The sequence below is a fragment of the Adiantum capillus-veneris genome, chromosome 20 (assembly GCF_014529385.1).
Source record: "Adiantum capillus-veneris isolate H3 chromosome 20, ASM1452938v2, whole genome shotgun sequence".
Classification (NCBI taxonomy): Eukaryota; Viridiplantae; Streptophyta; class Polypodiopsida; order Polypodiales; family Pteridaceae; genus Adiantum; species Adiantum capillus-veneris.
Genome location: NC_140950.1, coordinates 47,226,450 through 47,242,864, shown reverse-complemented (window position 1 = coordinate 47,242,864; position 16,415 = coordinate 47,226,450). Strand labels below are relative to the sequence as shown.

Below are 16,415 nucleotides of genomic sequence, written 5' to 3'. Positions count from 1 at the left end.
AACTCCACTTTAGCACTAAAACATTCAAATTTTGGTGTTTCTCTATGTTTTGCTAGTAAATAAAAATTAAAGAACATTATTTAAAATTTCAAAAAAATATTTGAAAAATGATATTGAAACATGAAACAATGGCTATGTGGATAAACATGAAACTACGAAGAGGAAGCACCATCCTAGAGTTATGCATGCGCCTCCATGTAAAGCAACTAGTGAGCACCGTGAGAGATGAGAAGCCAAACATGGACGACATCTTCTGTCGAGGCATGGATATGACTTTCTCAGACTTCGCATATGCCCACAAGAGCAACCTCCATGGCATCCATCCATCACGTTTTGGATTGGCTCTCACAAACTAAGGCAGGCAATTCATCCCATTATAGCAAAACACAGTCCAACATGTTTTACAAGTGGAACTCCTCGTCTTCTACCTACACCCTCCAGGCTTGGGGATGGCCTGCCTTGTGATGAGCCAGAAAGCCCTTCGGTAAAGAAAGTGTCGACCTCGCCTTGAAGGTACTCCTAGTGTTGTTTCCTCAATGCCACTTTGGAGCCCACATTTTTCAATTTTCATCATGATAGAGTGAAGGGTGCCTACATTTTACTAGATGGTAGCACCTATGTTAGTTTCTTCGACCTCTATCTTACAACAATGTGCAAGTGGCCTACATTTTTGCAAGAACCTTTCTCATTCTCTTGCAAATGGGTTCGGGAGGTGCACTATGGAATCATGACCCCCCTATAGAATCATGTTAAATGTATAACGTGAGTTTGAAAGGAGGGATTTTAAAATTCACAAATTTAAGAATTTTAACACAAATACATTAAAATAAGGGGTTTTTTTATTCAATTTTGGAAAATTTCCTTAAATAAGGGGTCATTTTATTCATTCACACATGTTAAAAGAGGGGTTTGTTTAATACCCTGCGAATGGACATTATATAGAGAGTATTGAATGGTGAACCCCCCGAACAAATGGGTTGTGCAAATAAGAAAGAGTGGGATAGGACGCCAATTTTTTGGTGTTTAATTTTATCATTTTTATTACCGCTTCTAGTATCGTAGGCTTTCGAAGAATATCCGACACATTTCACCAGAGAGATTGCATCCATGCATTCTTCGCATATGCTGAAAGGTTTTATGTAGTGGTGCCAAAGAGCTCTCTTTCATGAAAAGGTGTTGAGCAAGGAGGACAATAATGGAGCTCTTCTTCAAAGCATTCTCTCACTATGCACAACACAAAATGCTACCTCCACTTGCACCCATAATGCTTCATAATAACAACGGAATGCATTTTGTGAAGGTGGATAGAAGGGAGAGAAAGAGGTTATAATTGTCATCACTACAAGAGACCGCTTAAATTTTAACGTCAGATTATCGACGTCAATGGCCGGCCTCGATATATGTGTAGGTAAACCAGGAGGGAGATCAAATTTCAAAAAGAAAAAAACAAATTTTTGACGCCTATACCGATGCGCATACGGAGGCCGGTTCAGATGCCTATATCGACTCCTACTTCAATGCACATTTCAATACACAAACCGATGCCTGCACTGGCAAGCTCTGCAAAAACAATACCCGTGGTCGGTTTCTCCTACTTATTTCACTCGTTTTTCTTTTCGTCTCTTGCCCTCCTCCTCCTCTCTTGCTTCAGATCTGCTACCACGCCGCTTGCCGAACTTGATATTTTCACTCATACATTGCTCCCCATCAACAAGGTAAGCTTCTTTACAAGTTTCGTAGTAGATTTATTTACATTTGTGTGTGTGAGAGAGTAACATAGTGTGTGTGTGTTTGTTTTTTGTAGGTTTGACAATATTTTTTCAAGTGTTTCTTGCTCAAATAGGCCGCATGTGAGTGCGGCCTATTTGAGCATTTGTGTGTGTGTGAGAGAGTAACATAGTGTGTGTGTGTGTGTGTTTGTTTTTTGTTGGTTTGACGATATTTTTTCAAGTGTTTCTTGCTCAAATAGGCCGCATGCGAGTGCTCTATCATTCTCTTTTGTTGCATACACACATACACACATATTCACATAAACATGCATGCAAATTTTTAAAAAATGCACAATAAACAATATAAACACACTATATACAACGCATACACACATTTTTCAATTCAAGAAACATAATAAAAAATAAACGATAATATAAATTTTGTTATTTTATAAATAATATTTATTAAAAATCATCATTAACAAAGAAAGATAATGGCATTTGATAATTAAAAGAAAGAGGTTTTTAATTTATGTCATTTTATAATCAGGTTTGTTCTTCTTATGTAAATAAATTTAGAAATTAATAAATTATATTGTTTTTCTTTTTATTGTGACTTGTTGTAGGTGTTGTAAATGTAAATTAGAAACTTTTTAGTGTTAGGTCATAAGTACATTTGATTGAGTTTATTCATTAATTTGCAAATCGTCGATCGACGTTGTTATGTCGATCAAACGTAGTTGTCCGCTTTGGGCTACTTCCTTAATTAAGGTTAGTCCCTTGCAACTAACCGGTCCTTTAGGTACCGACTGTCTACGACTGGTCGTATTTATACCGCTGAAGGCTAGCTGCTTAATTAGGGGTTGTCGCTTCTAAGGTATTCAATTGTTTAGCGCTAGCGAAGCCAGCTTACGCCTACCTGTGGCTTGGCTACCTTCATTATTTAGCCACTTAGACGCTTAGAGCTAGTCGTGTAGGTTTTATTAGGGCTTGTCGCTTAAAGCTAGCTGCTTGGGTATTTGGTCGCTTAGCCGCTGAGGCTGGATTACTTTGTACTTAGGTCATAAAAGGGCGCTACACGCTTAGGGCTAGCCGCTAGTGTTAGGAGCCTCCCGCTCGTTGCTTAGGGTTGGTCGCTTAGGTATTTTGGCGCTTAACTGTGTCTCTTAGTCCTACCCCCTTCTTTTTTTAGCCGCTTAGCCGCTTAGGACTAGTAACTTAGGCTTAGCCGCTTAGCCGCTTAGGACTAGTCACATAGGGCTGGTCGTTTAGGTATTTAGTCGCTTAGCCACGTCGCTTTGATCCACCTACTCTGTTATTTAGCCATTTAGTCGTTTAACTAAGGCTAGTTGTTAGGGAAAATCGATATTCATACCGCTTAAGACTTATCGCTTAAATGGCTTGTTGCTTAGGGCTAGCCGCTTAGGTTAACAACCTCTTTGCAAAATGTTTAAGCCTACCCGCTTCGTTACTTGGGTAGGGCTAGTCACTTATGTATTTGGCTGTACGAACGTTCGTGATATATAGGCATTGACCAATAAAGACGCGATAATTACTCGATGGTCTTGATCTTCATGCACCTCTAGACCAAGGTGTACGGGGATCGGGAATGGCTAGAGAATGTGAGGTTGTTAGAGCTAGCAACAATTGGTAGAAAACAGCAAACAGACTTTGACAAAAGAAGTAAATAACACAAACGCACTTCAATACCGCAATTAGACTTCAAAAACGCGAACAGGTTTTAAAAACGTAAATGATGTTTAGAGATGTCAGTCTATTGAGGATTAGGGTTTATATTGGATCTTCGTACATGCGTCGTCATATAGTTATGGGTGTGTACTTGTGTCGAACCCTATATACAGGCATTGATCAATAAAGACGAGATTATTACCCGGTGTTCCTAATTTCCATGCACCTTTAAATTGACCTAGGTGTGCGAGAATCGGGCATGGCTAGAGAATGTAGCGGTTATTGGTATAAAAAATACAAACGACTTTAGAAATGAAACGGTCTCAAAAACGACTTGCGTACTTCATAAAACCCAAATGGACTTCGACAAACGAAGTAAAATAACGCAAACGGACTTCAATAGCGCACATAGACTTCCAAAAGGCGAACAAAATTTAGAAGCGCAAATGATCTTCAGAGATGGCAGTCTGTTGAGGTTTAGGGTTTGTACTGGGTCTTTGTACATGCATTGTCATGTGGTTATGGGTGTGTACTTATGTCAAACCCTAGTGTATAGGCATTGCACAATAAAGATAAGATTATAGCCGGTGGTCCTGGTCTCCATGCACTTGTAGACCAAGGTGTGCGGGCATGGCTAGATAATGTGAGGTTGTTAGAGCTAGCGAAAAATGGCAAAAAAACCACAAACGGACTTTAGAATTGCAACGGTCTTCACAAAAGACTTGTGTACTTTAAAAACACAAACATACTTCAACAAACGAAGTAAAATAAAGCAAACAGAGTTCAATAGCGCACACAGACGGCAGTTTGTTGAGGATTAGGATTTGTACTGGATCATCATACATGCATTGTCATGTAGTTATTCGTATGTAGTTATGTCGAACCTTGATATATAGGCATTGACTAATAAAGTCAACATTATTACCCGGTGGTCTTGATCTCCGTGCTAGAGAGGTACGAAGGGAAAAAGCAACAACGCTTAACAAACAAGCAACCGCTTGCAATTCAAGCGCAATCGTGTAGAGACCTTCCTTTTCTAGATCATCTTTAGAAATTGCTTAACTTTCCTACTAGACGATGGCTAGACACGATGATGGATTCCAAATTTTCGTCCGTCAGTGTATCCAGGAACTGGTCAACCCAATAATCAACCATTCTCGTAATTCCTATATAGGTGCTAAAGTGGATTCAAGGGAAATCTTCCACCAGTCTTAGAGAGGGCCTCCCATTTGATGTGTCAGGGTGGGTTCATTGTCTTATCTATGTAGTCGATGCCTTGGAATATGCACGGTTTAGCATGATGATCGATTTCTTATGAAAGTCCTCAATGGGGAGCATCGATGTCAAGCTACCTGTCTATCGTCTATATATGTCCTCCTTGCAGAGATGATTGAGAGTGTGGGGTTCATTGAGGTTATGATGAGGAGAAACTACATTGATGTGCTCGATGGGCATTGGCATTGCATGGCATGGAGCCAAGAAAGTACGCTTGATGAGTTTGTCTAGGTTAAGTGCCAGCACTGGTTAGGTCAAAGCTTAGCGGCTACGGCGTACGCGAAACTCAAGAGGCATTGGATCGGATAATGATGTTTTGGTGGGAGTCCACCTTTGGTTGGATATTTTTTTTAAATGGTTTAAAAAATAAATTTTTATAGAGTGCAGGGAGATGGGCTTGCCCTAAGGCCACCGTCGGCTGGGAGAGCAAGGGGTATGTGTGCGTGAAGCAAAGGGCGGCGCGGCCGCGTATATCCTGCTAAGGCTCCCACATGCAGAGCAATATAAAAGGAGGGCACAGGGGGGCTCAGAGCACGCTGCAGGAGCTAGGCGCCGCCAAGGGATTGGAAGGGGCTGAAGGCCGCCAGCTGATTGACAGCCAAAGAGAGGGATGCGAGCTGCAGGTGAAAGGGGGGGAAGCCATCTGACAAGCTCAGAAAAAGGCTCTCAAGGCCAGGCTCAGAGAGAGCGAGGGAGATTAGAGACGAGCTCAGTACGGAGCCCTTAAGGGTGCGCTGCAGAAGCTTTAAGGGCGAGCCGCCTGCATGGCATGAGCAGGAGAATAAGGCTGAGAGGTGCAAGTGCGCGAGCAGGAGAGCCGAGCAGGAGAGCCGTCAGAGCGGTGGATTTGTGCAGGACAGAGGATAGCAGAGAGGAGAGCCTGCAGAGCGCTACACAATGAGGCCGATCTGTGGAGTTCATCAGTTGCAAAGGAAAAGGGTGGCACTATCCGCAGGAGGGGTCTTTCACTACAACTTTTAGACATTTTCTCACTTTGAGAAAAAGGTCCTTTTTCTACCCTTTTTATCACCCTAATATGTGAAAAACACAGGAAGTGTGAATTATTTTTCTCATTGCTTTTATTTTTTTTCAATGGTTATTTTTCTTATCCATGGATCAAATTTTCTCATTCTCAAAGTGAGAATAAATCTCTTGTAAAATAAAGTAGTGATGTGAAAAATAATCAAGCTCATAATTGTTATTGTCTTTCTTCAATTCATAAGAGAAAAAATTGTTGACGCGTAATAATTGTTGGTCCTATGGAACAAAAAACCAAATTCACAATATGAAAATAATTTTCACTCAAGACCTTGCAAAGTTCATGGTGTGAATTTTTTCTAATCGAGGCTCTTAAAGATTGTACTGCACCATAGAATTATTTTCATTCTACATTTCTATTGCTAATGCAAATATTTTTTACTCACACATCTTATAATAATAAATATTTCCTCTCTTAACTGAGAGAATTATCAATCTTGAGTGTAAATTATTTCCACTTGTGACATTGAAAATTATTCATTCTTAAGTTGATTTTTTTAACGAGCTAATTAATACATTGGAAGGTAGAAAACCAGTGGAAAAATTTTCTAGCTGGAGCCTTGCCCTTATTTTCTAAGCAAAAGGGAGACATTAATGGTCACCGTCAGTGCAAAAAATTGAACAGGGTAAATTTTTTCACTTCACAATGACTAAAGGATCCTTATTCTCATATATAATTTTTTTGTAGTTATATTATTCACACCTAAAAAGTTTACACGTTAGAAACATTCACACCTCTAATATATTTTCATAGCTATAAATTTATCACATATGGAAAGGAATCTCTATCTTGTACGCATAAAACTGTCCAAATTATGGGATAACCTCAATTCAAACATCTTTATGGCTAGTTGTTTAGTATGAAAACTGCTAATAGTGATCAATCAACTATCATACAAGCATTCAAGACTATAACAAGAGCAATAATTAACTTGTCCCACAAAATCTTTTAGCTTTATAAGTCAGATATGCGCCTGCGCAATACATGTCAAACTGCCCAAACAAGATGTCAGAATTAACGACAATGTTTATCACCAAAGTTCCATAGTGAACTTGACTTTAAACAAGTTCAACTTCATCCTAACCCATATCTTTATCTTTAAGCTTAACCTTGTTTTGCCCAATGGTCCAACGTACTAAAACATCCAATGCCTTCGAGTCTTGACATTCTTTCTTGAAATAAAATGATTTCTTTGGAGTAGTCCATTGCAACTCTTTTAAAAGTCAACTAGTTGCCGATACATGACATCTATGTTGTGCTCGCCCATCAGTTTAAGAGCTATCGCTTCTTTTCTTGTCATCTTAAGTGCCCCATTCTCGAAAAAATATATTACACTTGTGTAAGAACTTTGATAAAAAATCTATCAAATTTACAACGCAACACGCTCATTTGTAAGACCAAAGATGTTAGTAGCAATACATGAGTCAATAATGTTATGAGAAGGAATCAAATTCCTCTTTTTAGACTTATAAACCTGCAATAAAATAGAAACAATTCACAACATTAAAACATGCTTGATTGGATTAGTATACCAAGAAAAGGGCTTGTACCAGGGTAGAGTTATTCTTTTTGCATCTAGCAGGAACTTTGGTAACTCTTTTAGCTTTTGCACTTTCTCTTCCTTCTCTCTTCAAAAACCATTCCATCTCAAAAACATTACAAAAATAGAGATTTGAAGTCTCTACAAACAGTTGACAATGAGCAGACCCTTGAAATGATGACATCATTGTGATGATTTCTTGTTTGTGAGATCCTTTAAAGGCTGCAAAAACAAGAATTTCTTGAGCCCTTTCAAGGGGGACGCCCTTTAATGACATCAAACCACAAATATCATTGAAGGTCTCTTTGTTTCAACACTATAAGTAGACATATAGATACCATTCAAACACCATTAATAGATAGAGTTTTTTCTTTACACTTTGTGTTTGGGACAATTACGTTTAAGCGCATGACCTTTGGCTTATTTTTTGATATGGTAATGAGTAGTGTAGTATCACCATCCTAAAACAAAATTGACATTAGCATGCAAGTCCCAATATTTAGCTCAATGAGATGACAAACCAACGAAGTCTTCCCATCTAGATGTCTCCATATCACTTCTGTCGTCAAAGTCTACTAATGCATGGTTAAGCACCTACATAAACTATCATCTATAAGCAGAAAAGTAGGTCTCAACCCATGAACTAACCAATACTAAAATGAAATCCTCACAAAATACTTGATGATTGAAACGCCATGGTCTTAGCCAAATCAAACATCTTCCATGTCGACTATTCACCAACACCAATAAACATAGCCAAAGTTGAGGGATTGCATGTAATTAATTTTGTGGAAAAGAACACAATCTACCTCTCTCACTTCTTCATTTGAATGATCCAAGTGAATAGGTAGATATGTGCTTAGAGGAGAGTCATTTCCATAAATAGAGATATGCAAAGTGGATACATGCAAGGCCCCTGGTGGGACTGCCTCAGAATGAACCTCCCAACCCCCCTTTATATAGCCCCTGGACCTCATTCCCTATCCACAGTAGCAGTTAGCCCCTTGGGCCTGGTCCTTCACCACTGGCGTTTCTGCCATTGGCATGACATTATTCCCTCCTTGGGGAAGTGTTTTCATCCTAAAAAAGAAAAGTGGGAAACTTCTTCTTAAGAGCACAATTTTTTTCCCAAGTGGCACTTTATTTAGATCGATCTTTCCACTTGACAAGAGCCTGTCGACGCACATGATGACACATACGTAAATCATGATAGTTGAGAATACATTCATGTTCATGCGGTTGGGTAGAAGTCTCAACGAAATCAACCAAAATTTGATGGTCAACAAAATTGTTGCTCCATGCAGGCATTTTCATAAATGACGTAGATGAAAAATCGGATGAATACAAGAATGTAATGGTAATGAGAGTTTGTAAGCTCAATTATCCACTCGCTTGAGTATCTTGAAAGGCCTACAATATCTCGGAGATAATTTAGGTAGTATTGTAACCTAGGGAAGTGGAAGAGGTCACCTTCTCATTATCATGGACGTGCTTCTCTTGCGGTAAGTAAATCTTCAAGGTCGAAAATTTATCTTGTGCCCAACTATGAAATTCAACTTGATGTGTTGGTATGTCCACTCCCAAGGCTTCCCATAAAGGCGCAAACATATATAGAAGATTGCTTCCGTTGATGTTACTATTGAGTATGGTGCTTGTGTATCAATTGGAGCCTAGCATTTAACAAATCGAGTAACTTCCCTTGTATTCTAGAAAGAGATGCATTTTAAGAACTCTTTCTCCATGTTTTAATGAAAGAGCACAAGATCTATAAGTGAAAATTGCTAGCTAAGCACATAATTGGCCTCTATTGGAGGCATGTGAACAATTGTAATAAGAATGACCTCTCTCTCTCTCTCTCTCTCTCTCTCTCTCTCTCTCTCTCTCTCTTTGGAGTAAAAGGTGAAAGAAAAGGTCTTGATTTAGGGTATCATCATTGATCATTTAGGGAAGAATTTGGGCCGCTATCTTTTCTTTGAGATTAATTGTCCTCTTTTGTATATGAACGTGTGAGGCTCATGTTACCCACCCTTTACATCTTTAGTAGTATTTCTCATATCCCCACCTATGATAGATTGGTTAATATAATAATACGTCTCTCTCTCTCTCTCTCTCTCTCTCTCTCTCTCTCTCTCTCTCTCTCTCTCTCTCTCTCTCTCTCTCTATGTACATCCCTCTTTCACCAGTTTGTAGCGGATTGGTCTCATGGGTTATTTTGGCCTTTTGAAGGCAATAATATATTAGATGATTTCATCAACCCCCCACCTCCCCTGCCCACTGCCCGTCCTTGTTTATATACCTTAGATATGTTAAGTAGAGTTTCTTTCGACTCTAGTAGCACCTCTAGATTCATCTTAGTATCTCTTTTGTACCTCTTGAAGATGTTAATATATCATTTCATCTCTCTCTCTCTCTCTCTCTATATATATATATATATATATATATATATATATATACACACACACACCACCCTTGAAGATCATCGATCATAGTCAATCTCGGATAGCTTTCTTGCACCTAGCTTGTGCGATGCAAGAAGCGAGTGTTCCGAGGTCAGATGGAGCGGGACTTATACCAATTGTTCTTGGGAAGAGACTCAGGAGAGGCATGACATCTCTTTCACAAGCACTCTCCTCCCCTAGTGATTACTTTTTTTTATATATGGAGTCAGTATGCAACATCCTTATATGTGTAGACACCCCTTCCAGATCATCTTGAGCCATGTCCATGTACAAGTACCTTCTTTCCCACTGAGATGGTAAAGACAACCATTGACAGGATGAAGACCAAGAGAGCGTATGATCATGAATATGGTCTAGTAGCAGAGCACTTTATACATGCTAGAGATATGTTGACAAAGGTTCTTGCAGTCACGTTCACTCGTGCATCTATGAGGGTCTAATTCAGATCTTGCCCATCTTCAAGGTAGGTGATCCTACTAAGGCTAGAAACTATCATACTATTATGATTGAACACACATTGGCATGGTTGTATGCATCTATCCCTAAGCAAAAGTTGAGGAGCTCTGTAGAGAGTGAGGGTGTACATGCAACACGACATGAGGATTTCAGGAGAGGCTTCTCCACTCTTGACCACATTCCAACACTTAGAGACATCATCAAGGAGGGGAGGCCACAGGAAAGATGGATTTATTATAGCTTTGTGGATTTGCAAAAAATCATTTTACAATATGGTGCCAAGAGCTAGATTGATGCACATGCTACAGGAGATGGGAGTAGAGGAGTATAAGCCACCTCATTATATCACCCTCTTGTACTAGGCACCCATTGTATCAATGATCACAAATTATATTACCCTCTTGTACTAGGCACCCGTTGTATGAGAAATCAAAAATATGCCACACAATACCAGCTAGTAGAACTCCTAGATTCATTTTTAGGATCTCTTTTTTGTACCCAAACATGGTATCAGATTCACCAACTTGTGTTTGTTTGGTCTCATAGGTCATTATGGCCTCTTGACGACAGTACTATGTCATTTCATTTCATTCCTGACTCTCTAGATTTTGGACAAACAGAGGAGCAACCACCACTGCAAAGCTCGGCTCATGCTCACACCCATAGTACTCTCATTGATTGAGCATTGGAGGTAGTGATATCTAGATGCTTGTGACTAAAGAGAGGAGGTTCACAACATTGATGGGGACTGCAGTAGAGGATTCGAGCCATACTATCTCGACATCTAGAGTACACACGAGGATAAACTCATGACCCATTAGATCACCCTATTGTAATGGACACCCATTGTATCAGTGATCACACATACCCTACACAGTTCTAGCTAGTAGCACTCGTATATTCATTTTAGCATCTCTGTTTTGTACTCAAACATGGTATTAGATTCACTAGTTTGGAACGGTTTTAGTTTAATATGGTTTCAGTGGTCTCATAGGTCATTTTGGCCTCTTGAAGGCACTAATAGATCATTTCATTCTCTCTCTCTCTCTCTCTCTCTCTCTCTCTCTCTCTACATTTCCCTCACCTTTCCGCTAACGTCAATCTATTTCCAAGCATGACCAGCAGCTCTTGATTTAAAATGTCACCTATTAGAAGCGGCTGATGATGTTGATCTTGGCAGAAATTTGCGATGGGAGCCCTGCGGAGGCCAGCTCCGCCCACTACTCCGGCAGGCAGCCGTCCTTCGCCGCTAGCAGAGTGTCGTCGGTGCTGACTGTGGTGAGAACATTCTTGCCATCTGTGCTCGACAGGGAGATAGTCCATACAGATGTGCCCATAGTCCATTGGATGGCGCTAATGGACGCCCAGGAGGCGCAACTGTAGTTGCTAGTGTACATACTTGCCCTCCTTGAATGGCCAATGAGCAGGAGCTGGTGATGGCACAGGCGAGACGGCGTTGATGGGGAATCAGCTAGCGCGAACAATGTCTGCACTAGGTTGTGATGCACAATATGAGGCCAAGGCTTTCGTTTGCTAGAAGAATACTAGTGCTGTTCGCTTCATGATTACATTGTTTCTGTCAAGGAGTGGGGGACCTGCCATGCCTTTCCTCAAATGCCACAACTTGGGTGTTTAGCAGTAGCGCCGGGCGCTACTGCTCCCTCTGCATATTGGCACGATTTCTCAAAACAATAAGGGCGCTTGGCCATAAATTTAGCTCGGGTTTAGAGCACGGCTTCAAAAAGGCGGCACCGACATATAATCTTTGTTTTCAAGCGTCAATATCAATGACAAAGCAGTAGGCGAGTGGTGGGGTTGAAGGCTGCCATCACATCCATGCAGGTTCGATCAGGACGCACCACCTTTCAGGCTGAAAAGCGAGTGAAGTGCAAGGTTTCCGAGGGAGGGGGTGTGTCACCAGTTTTTGTGTGGGTCCGGATATCAAGCACGTAGATTTTTTTGAATCAGACAACACCTTGCATGACTGGCATCCCTTTCCTTTTCCTTGCCTCCAACTCGTTTGAGCCCCCGGCCTTAGCCTACAGTAGTAGGCCGCGACGTTCTCAAGCTTAACATCATGGGAAAACGCCGCTACCTGTTGTACTAATTGTACCGCACCTAAGGACCCAGTGTGTGCATGGAATGGCCGTTTCTACTTACGAGGATTGCGCTTGTTTAATAGCCAAATAGGAAAATCTTGTTGTATACAGAAAAACCGCAGCATAACAACTTGTGATCATGCTTGTCGTCGAGGATCATGTTGACTATGGACAAGCTAGTAAGAGAAACCCTATTGAGAGAGAGAGAGAGAGAGAGAGAGAGAGAGAGAGGGATGGTATGTTACATTGACACCTTCTAAACGCCAAAATGGCTTCTGTTGGTAGACAAAAACGCCTTTAGAAGGCCCAAATAATCTATATTCTCAGGGTAAATGAAATAAATGATATATTATCTTCTTGAGAAGGGGGAAACAAAATAAAATGACATAGTAAAGCCTTCAAAAGGCCAAATTGACCTATGAGACCAATCTGTTATAAGTTGGTGAAAGAGGGATGTACAAATTGGGGGGGGGGGGGGGAGAGAGAGAGAGAGAGAGAGAGAGAGAGAGAGAGAGAGAGAGAGAGAGATGAAATGGTATATTAATGTCTCCAAGAGGCCAAAATGACCTATGAGACAAACCCATTACAAATTGGTGAATTTGATACCATGTCTCAGTATAAAAAGGAGATACTAAGATGAATCTAGAAGTATTACTAGTAGGCATTGTGTGGGGTATGTGTGATCACTAATACCACGGGTGCCCAAAAATAAGAGGGTGTTATAATGGGTAGTTCATCCAGTCTCATCTGCATTGTGGATGTCAAAGCCTTCTTTGAATAGCACATGCGACATATCGTGTTGATTGTTGTTATCCCTCTAAACCTACCAACATCAAATCTTAAGTTGTTGTGATGATGAATGCACCATAAGCAGCATACCGTAACCCATGAGAGAGAGAGAGAGAGAGAGAGAGAGAGAGAGAGAGAGAGAGAGAGAAGGGATGTACAAATTGGTAGCTACTATAAAAATTGAGGATGTATAAGCAATTTGAAAGTATTGAAATCCACATATAGAAAGTGCATTGTGATTTTGTGTTGTAAGTATTTTATGTCTAATTATTGTTATTGAATACCTTGATTGAACATGTTCAAAGTTCCGGTAGGGCCATGGAAGAGATCTCGGAAAATGTCATAACTAATTTAGGCAAGGTTGTGAGAGTTGCAACCCAAGAGGGGTTGAAATTATCTGGGCTAGTTGTAAAGGGGATGGGCACATATGTTGAGCTTGACACAATGTTCTTGGAGAATTGGATGGCCAAGCACGAAGTAATTCAGTGCGAGGAACCACTCCCGTGGGTTCTCTTGTGCCAATTTCATGGTCACAAAGCTATCCATCTAACAAGGAGAAACAACATTGAAGGCCTGGTTCATAAATTTAGGCATCATGTGGCACATACGTGATGTGGATTTACCTTGCAAAAAGAAGTGCATGTTACCCACATATGCCATACTACACATGTGCTTCTTTCTACCATTGCAAATACACGAAACAAGGTGATATATGAAATGAGCGACACCATTTTTTGAATTTGGTTGCTAAAACCTGGAAATGTTGGATGTGCATGACCATGGCTGGAAATAGGGGATGTAGTATTCGTTGTAAGAAGCTCCTCCTGGTCTACTCCATCTTTCAAGGTTGTTGTCGTGTTCAATATAAATGCATAACAAAAAGCTGTTGAGCTAGGGTTTTTGAGGAGAGTTGCAACCAAAGATTATCGGAAGAGAAAACAAGTGGCAAGATTTTGAAACATGTTTGAAGATGCTTCGTGGAATGCCATTGATGCCAATGCCATGCCTACTTGTTTGAAGAAAGAGACATTAAAATATTGATAAGGTCACTCATTGTAGCACTCAATATTTCAACATTAAAGAGTTTATCACATTAGAAACCTCTGCTAAATGAGTTTTTAATTTGTATATAGCAGGTGGATACTCATTTTGGTAAAAGCGGCCCACATTTTATCTTGCTTGTAGTGCTCACGTTAGAGAGAGAGAGAGGGGGGGGGGGGGGGGGGGGGGGGGGGGATTTGTGCTCACCTAAAAGTAGAAAATGTTTGAATCTATCAAAAGTAGACAAAGAGCATATATATATTTCATCTTTTCTTGTGGTAATTATTTAGAAGTGGAAAAAACAAGCCATGAAAAATAGATAGTGCAAGATTTGAATATCTTGTTCAAGCGTCAAACATTATTTTCTCTTTACATACATTGCACACCCATATGAAGGATGGCCACCCCGATGACATCACACTCATGTGGTAGCCGCATGAGCACATGTTGAAAATCTACACCACATCAGTAAGAAATGTAAAAAAGATAACATAAATTAGGTTGATGTGAGCTCTATTCATGTGTTGAGGTAGAAGCACTCTTGAGATGGATTAAGGAGTTGAGAGATTTGTGCACTTGTCAGGCCCTTTCCAAAGTTTCAAGAGGACGGTGGAGCATAGCTTGAGAAGCATAGATGCATGGGCATTGGTGTAGAGAGAGAAGCCATTCCACCAAGAAACCATAGTGGAAGCAACAGCAAACCAACTTAAAGATCTAGCTTGGAAGGAAGAAAAAAGAATTCTTTTGTCCTTCAATATGGCTGTTGGTATGTACATAGGTTAAAGTTATTCATTGATCCTCATAGAAAAATATTAGATCGTAAGAAAAATACCTATTGTGAAAGATAGCTACTTAGAACTATTTAAGTGTGGAGCTCAAATAAGAGTGAAAAAATTTGTGAAAATATCCAATGAAAATGAAGTTGTGATTGTGTGAGAAAAATTCATGCCGTGTATAGTTGTATTGAAAAAAATTATGAAAATATCCAATGAAAATAAAGTTGTGATTGTGTGAAACAAATTCATGCCGTGTATAGTTGTATTAAAAAAAATTCCGTTGAAATGCTACTCGAAGGTAAGTAAATATACTCATTGCAAAAAAAACACATGAGCTTGTTTAAGGTATAAATATTTACACGTAAGAAAGTTGCTATTTCTACCTAGAAATTCCTATTTTATGCTAGAAAAAAGTATAGTTCAATTTTTCACTCGAAGAAAAGGGATGTAGAAAAAGTGCCATGTGTAAAAGCCATAATATTTACATTCAAATGGAGTCTAAAAAACGTTATTCACACTTTAGAGTGATAAAAGTGATATTTACGCTCAATTTTCATAGGTGTAAAAATGTCTAAAACTTGTAGTGTTTTCTCATGAGCCAATGAGCCGGGCTATGGCAATTATGCTACAAAAGTAAGGTGGACATATAGTAGCTGGGGGAGAACTCGCCGTGAGCAAGAGGAAAAAGCCGCCATGGGGGCTGGTCTTGGAAGAGAGCAGGTGGGCATGGTATCGGAGGATTGTGGCTGTCGGGTGATTGACAACAAGGCCGCTCGGTGCTGCCGAGAACAGTCAAGAGATGCATGCTAAGGGGGCCGCTTTCCAAGACACACAAGAGTTGGCAAGCAACCGAGAGGGGCCTCTCGTGACGTAGAGGAGGTAGAAGAGCACCGCTAGGAAAATGAAAGGGGAACGGGTCGACCAGGAGGAGGGTGACCAACTTGCTAGAGGAGCCAGGGGAAGCTCCAGTGTTGCAAAAAGAGCTCATCACGGTCTGAAGAAACCAAGGAGAGAAGGATATTGCTGGAGATAGCACATAAGGAGAGCATCGCAAAGGCAATTGGAAGCTAAAAATGAGCAAAGGGAGGTCACAAGAGAAGTGAACGCGGATTGGATGATGAGGATGTCACGAATAGGTCCCAACAAAAGGCATTCGTTCTCTTGAGAAAGCTATCATTGTATACATTTCACCTTAGGTTAATCGAGCCGGCTCTATCGTAATCTCCATAGTCTGAGTGTTACCATGTATGTGCTTTTTGTTCCTCTCTCTCTCTCTCTCATACCTATGTGTGTGTCGTGTATCCGAGTGGTCTTTGGCTGCATGAGGCGGGTGCAAAGGGTATAAAGCTTAGGTAGTTTGTGTATGTAGTTTCTCCCTATATTAATGGGGATGTATGTCAAGTTTTTTTTTAAAAGACACTATAACATATGCGCGATATTATCGCTCACATTACCACAAAAAAACAAACAAACTTGAAATATAAAAATTCCCGTGTGCGGAAAACACTCCGGAAAAGTTTGCGGTAATGGTCTAGCGGTAACT

General features: G+C 40.3%; 1 pseudogene; it reads right to left on the bottom strand.

The window, feature by feature from the left end:
- Nucleotides 1–6,791: 6,791 nt before the first annotated feature.
- Nucleotides 6,792–11,753, bottom strand: LOC147432472 (uncharacterized; annotated as a pseudogene).
- Between the last annotated feature and the right edge of the window lie 4,662 nt (nucleotides 11,754–16,415).